A 6153-nucleotide genomic window follows, 5' to 3' on the forward strand; every position below is an offset into this window, starting at 1 on the left:
AGAACAAATTTTGTTCTTAGGCCCACTTACAAAGTTTTAAAGGAGATCTTTGTATTCACCAATGTTTTCTTAGCTGGGATTTGTTTGTAGGTAAGAACAAAATCTATGAGTGCTCCAGAGCACTCTTAGACCTATTTGTTCTTAAGTGTGACAAGTTCCCTTACTTCTATTGTCTAATGTTAAATTAATATCATACATAGATAGATAGATAGATAGATAGATAGATAGATAGATACCATACCATACCATACCATACCATACCAACTTTATTTATTAAGCCCTTTAAAAACAACCACAGTTGAAGAACAAAGGGCTGTACACCACAAAGAAATACAGGCAAAGCACAGACTAAAAAATAACATTTAAAACATAAGTAAAATACACATTGAAAAAGCAAATACATCCTAAGAACAATTTTTTAGATAAAAAGCAGTTAAAAAGTTAAAAACAGTTAAAAAAAAGTTTAAAACAGTTTAAAATCTCATGCTTAGGTAAAAGCCAGTGAATAAAAATGGGGTTTAAGAAGGGTCTTCAAAGTAGCCAAAGAAGGGGCCTGTCTCACATGGAGAGGGAGATCGTTCCAGAGTTTGGGACCCGCAACAGAGAAGGCCCTGTATACCCTCGAAGCTTGCGTTTTGATTTGGGTACCTCCAGGATCAGCTGATCAGCTGACCTGAGGGACCGGGTGGGGCATAGAGGTGGAGCATTAGACTTAGACTTAGACAAACTTTAATGATCCACAAGGGAAATTGTTCAACACAGTAGCTCAGTTACAATGATGGAAAGTGTAAGGATGGAAAGGACAATGCAGGTATAAATAGACTAATATAGCGACCAAAAGCTGACCACAACACGCCGGATTGTAGTCAGCTGGAGGCGTGTCTTAATGAAATTAAACAATGGATGTCCGCTAACTTCTTGCAACTCAACGCCAAGAAAACGGAAATGCTGATTATCGGTCCTGCTAAACACCGACATTTATTTAATAATACCACCTTAACATTTGACAACCAAACAATTACACAAGGCGAATCAGTAAAGAATCTGGGTATTATCTTCGACCCAACTCTCTCGTTTGAATCACACATTAAGAGTGTTACTAAAACGGCCTTCTTTCATCTCCGTAATATCGCTAAAATTCGTTCTATTTTATCCACTAGCGACGCTGAGATCATTATTCATGCGTTCGTTACGTCTCGTCTCGACTACTGTAACGTATTATTTTCGGGTCTCCCTATGTCTAGCATTAAAAAATTACAGTTGGTACAAAATGCGGCTGCTAGACTTTTGACAAGAACAAGAAAGTTTGATCATATTACGCCTATACTGGCTCACCTGCACTGGCTTCCTGTGCACTTAAGATGTGACTTTAAGGTTTTACTACTTACGTATAAAATACTACACGGTCTAGCTCCGTCCTATCTTGTCGATTGCATTGTACCATATGTCCCGGCAAGAAATCTGCGTTCAAAGAACTCCGGCTTATTAGTGATTCCCAGAGCCCAAAAAAAGTCTGCGGGCTATAGAGCGTTTTCTATTCGGGCTCCAGTACTATGGAATGCCCTCCCGGTAACAATTAGAGATGCTACCTCAGTAGAAGCATTTAAGTCCCATCTTAAAACTCATTTGTATACTCTAGCCTTTAAATAGCCCCCCTGTTAGACCAGTTGATCTGCCGTTTCTTTTCTTTTCTCCTCTGCTCCCCTTTTCCTTGAGGGGGGGGGCACAGGTCCGGTGGCCATGGATGAAGTGCTGGCTGTCCAGAGTCGGGACCCGGGGTGGACCGCTCGCCTGTGCATCGGCTGGGAACATCTCTGCGCTGCTGACCCGTTTCCGCTCGGGATGGTGTCCTGCTGGCCCCACTATGGACTGGACTCTTACTATTATGTTGGATCCACTATGGACTGGACTCTCACAATATTATGTCAGACCCACTCGACATCCATTGCTTTCGGTCTCCCCTAGAGGGGGGGGGGTTACCCACATATGCGGTCCTCTCCAAGGTTTCTCATAGTCATTCACATCGACGTCCCACTGGGGTGAGTTTTTCCTTGCCCGTATGTGGGCTTTGTACCGAGGATGTCGTTGTGGCTTGTGCAGCCCTTTGAGACACTTGTGATTTAGGGCTATATAAATAAAGATTGATTGATTGATTGATTGATTGAGGTAAGGTGGGGCAAGACCATGTAAGGATTTAAAAACTAGTAAAATAATTTTAAAATGGACTGTAAAAGACACAGGCAGCCAGTGGAGGGAGGCTAAAACAGGAATGTGCTCTCTTTTTCTTGTGTTAGTTAAAAGTCGGGCAGCTGCATTTTGGACCAGCCGCAGACGTGAGAGGGAGGATTGACTAATTCCAAAATACAAAGAGTTACAGTAATCCAGCCGAGATATGATAAAGGCATGGATTACTGTCTCAAACTGTTGCCTAGAAAGAAGGTTTTTAACCTTGGCCAGCTGACGTAAATAAAAAAAAAGCTGTCTTTCACCACTGTGCCAATCTGACAGTCCAATTTAAAATCACTGTCAATACGAAAGCCCAGGTTGGTGACCATTGGCTTAACGTGCAAAGCCAAGGGGTCAAAGTCAACAGGGGGTAGCTCACAGGTACCACTAGGTCCAAACACTATTACTTCTGTCTTCTTTTTATTGAAATTTAAGAAATTTAGGGCCATCCATGCCTTGATATAATCAAGACAAGCAAGTAGTGGCTGCATAGAAGAAGCATGGTTTCTCTTTAACGGAAAATAAAATTGTGTGTCATCAGCATATCAATGAAAATAAATATCATGCTTTCTTAGGATTGAGCCCAGGGGAAGTAAATAAATAGAAAAGAGCAGTGGTCCTAAAACGTAGCCCTGTGGGACCCCACATGTCAAGGGAGCAACAGAGGATTCCGAACCAGCAAGTCCTGTATGTCAAAAATGACTTCAGTCAACTCAAAGCAGTACCACAAATGCCCACTTGATGCTGTAGGCGGCTAATTAAAATATTATGGTCCACCGTATCAAATGCTGCTGTTAGATCGAGTAAATCTGTTGCTCGAAGGATGTCATTAAAAACCCTTAATAATGCTGACTCGGTACTATGGAGGAGTTTAAAACCAGACTGAAAGACTTCTAAAATATCCCAGTCCTCTAAAAATGTGTTTAACTGGGTAAAAACAATCTTCTCCAAGATCTTTGAGAAGAAAGGCAGCTTAGAAATGGATCTAAAATGGGCTAAAACTGAACTGTCCAGACCAGGTTTCTTTAAAAGCGGTTGAACCACGGCATGTTTAAAACTGGTAGGAAACACACCAGAATACAGACTGCTATTTAAAATGTTAAGAACAGGCAAGAAAGTGCCTGAAAGAAAACACTTCTTTAAAAAATGTAATAATGGATTAGATTTTATATCACGCTTTTCTATTATTAGATACTCAAAGCGCTCACAGAGAAGTGGGAACCCATCATTAATTCACACCTGGTGGTGGTAAGCTATATTTGTAGCCACAGCTGCCCTGGGGTAGACTGACGGAAGCGAGGCTGCCAGTTTGCGCCTACGGCCCCTCCGACCACCACCTATCATTCATTCATCATTCACCAGTGTGAGTGGCACCGTGGGCAAGGGTGAAGTGTCCTGCCCAAGGACACAACGGCAGCGATTTGGTTGTCAAGAGGCGGGGAGCGAACCTGCAACCCTCAGGTTCCTGGCCCGGCCGCTCTACCCACTACGCCATACCGCCCCGTCGGAGGGACAGCATCATGGGGGGAACCTGAGGGCTTCAAATGATTAGTTAATTTCTTGTAACGGCCGCAGAGTCACTTGCTGAAACTGATTAAAAACAGCAGAGTAGTGAAACGGGACAGAAGGGTCAGAGGTTGGAACAGAAATGAGAGCCCTTGTTGTGGCAATCTTATCAATAAAATACTCTAAAAAGCCATTGCACAATTCAGTGGAGGGTTCCAAACATGTTGGCTGAGGGGCATTAAGAACAGAGTCAATGGTTTTGAATAAAACACGAGGGTCAAGACTATTTGAAGCAATAATGCTTGCCAAATGTTCTCTCTTTGCCTCTTTTACTATACTCTGATATCCATGCCAACAGTCCTTTCAAATCTGGAGTGACACCTGAAGCTTGTCCTTCTTCCACCTGCGTTCAGCTTTGCGGCACTCGCGTCTGATCGCACGGGTTCTCTCATTGAACCAGGGTTCTGACTTAGTTTTAGCCTTTTTGATTTTTAAAGGAGCCACTGAGTTCAAGGCTGTCTCACAGGTGGAGTGAAACAATGCATTGAGTTCCTCGGTGTCAGAAAAAACAGAGTCAGAAGGTAAAAAACCTGGTTATAAGCAGTAATAAACTGACCAGCAGTGGAAGGGTTAAAAACTCGACAGAGACGCGCAGAAACGCACACTCCAGCTGCCAAGCGGTTAAAACTGGCCTCAAATATGACAGGCATATGGTCTGAAAGCACATTATCACAAATGTCCAAGTTAGACTCAGGTAGACCATATGAGAGGACAAGATCAAGCCTGTGACCACGCCCGTGTGTGGGGCCAGACACAAACTGTGTCAAATTAAAAGAGTCAATAAGGCTTAAAAAATCCTTCACCAGTGGCCTGTCAGGACAGCATACATGGATATTGAAATCTCCAACAATGAGGACACGATCATAGCGGGGCATAATTCCTCCTAAAAAGTCAGAAAAGTCATTGATTTATTGTATTTGGGCTGGCGGTAAATGACAGCGCACAGCACCGCGTCAGCGCGACACACCTCAGATAAATTCATTTCAATGCTGGCGAAAAATGACGAAGGAAAGCATTGCTTACATTTATAGATAGATAGATAGATAGATGGATAGATAAGACAGACAGACAGACACATAGCAAAATGAGCCATATATAGTCATTTCAAAATATCGTGTACATCCGTACACACACACACACACACACTCACATACACGCACGCACGCACGCACATAATGGCAATACTTTTGCTGCTACTGCAAGATGGCGCAGATCATGCCCTGGGGAGGGAGCGCATATTTCAAGACCATGTAGACCTTTTTGCCTGAAGTGACGAATATTTATTTGAACGCTTTAGGCTACATCAGCAGTCCCCCCTTTCTTAAACTTACGTTTTGACATTATGTATTTCCCCCGCGGGGTAATAAGAATTTCTCTTCTGTAATCTGTTTGTGATTTCTCCGTGTGTTTGATGTCCGGCTTTTCCGCCGGAATTGTGCCCCTATATGGGGAATTAAGGGCGTTTACCTATGCAAATTACGGAATTAAGGGTGTTTACATATGCATATTGGGGAAATAAGGGCGTGTTTATATGAAAATTATGATAGACACGCAAGCGCAAACCATTTGGCATTCAGCAACTTAAGACCAGCAGTTGGGAACAATTTGGCCATTTAAGAACAGGTCATGAATTTGAATGGACTGTCTTAGGAAATCACTTAGGAAGACAGATAAGAGGAAAAGTTAGGAACTTATTGCTGAATGGGGCCCAATGTCTTTAAAGGTTTCATTCATTAATTTATTGTTTGTCGTGTCATTGGCCAAATAACCTTGGTTTAACATTTCCAACTTTCCGCTTCCACCAAGTGTATGTTAAAAAAGTAAACAGCAGTAATTTTTACACAAATGTCCCTGATGTTGTCCACTAATTTTGCATCTCGCGTATCTCAAACAGCTCTCAAATCCACATAAAGCAGCCTGGTGAGTATCACTGTGATGTGAGTGTAAAGGATCTTTATGGAACGCTTTTGTAGTGATAGGTGGCCCATTATTACTAGCATTTATAAGTTGAATGGTTGTGACAGCATTCCTGTGCTGTATTGTGCACTTTGTTGCCTGCTTCATATGACATCACCTGTCTGCTATTAAACACGGATTGTTGTGGCTGCAATGTTGAAATGTGATGGGCCACAAAGTGCTGTCTTATAATCAGTCACCCAAACTCCTGCCCTGGGGCTAAAAGTCAAAGGATCACTGGGACCTGATGTAACACATGTGTGATTCTCCCCTTTGAAACTTCAAACTCCAGTTTGTGAACAAAGTCCTGTCTATCTATTCAGAATAGGAATCTCCGACCACTGACCAAACTCCATTTGTAACCACTGCCTATTTGTACCTTCTCCTCAATGACTACATTTCATT

At 42.5% G+C, this 6153-nt stretch overlaps 1 protein-coding gene across 2 annotated transcripts in view; it reads right to left on the bottom strand.

Annotated features, from left to right (window-relative positions):
- Positions 1 to 6153, bottom strand: part of hnf4a (hepatocyte nuclear factor 4, alpha) — a 62122-nt gene that overhangs the window by 25236 nt on the left and 30733 nt on the right. The gene's annotated exons all lie outside the window — the stretch shown is intronic.

This window comes from Nerophis lumbriciformis, linkage group LG01 (genome assembly GCF_033978685.3).
Source record: "Nerophis lumbriciformis linkage group LG01, RoL_Nlum_v2.1, whole genome shotgun sequence".
Classification (NCBI taxonomy): Eukaryota; Metazoa; Chordata; class Actinopteri; order Syngnathiformes; family Syngnathidae; genus Nerophis; species Nerophis lumbriciformis.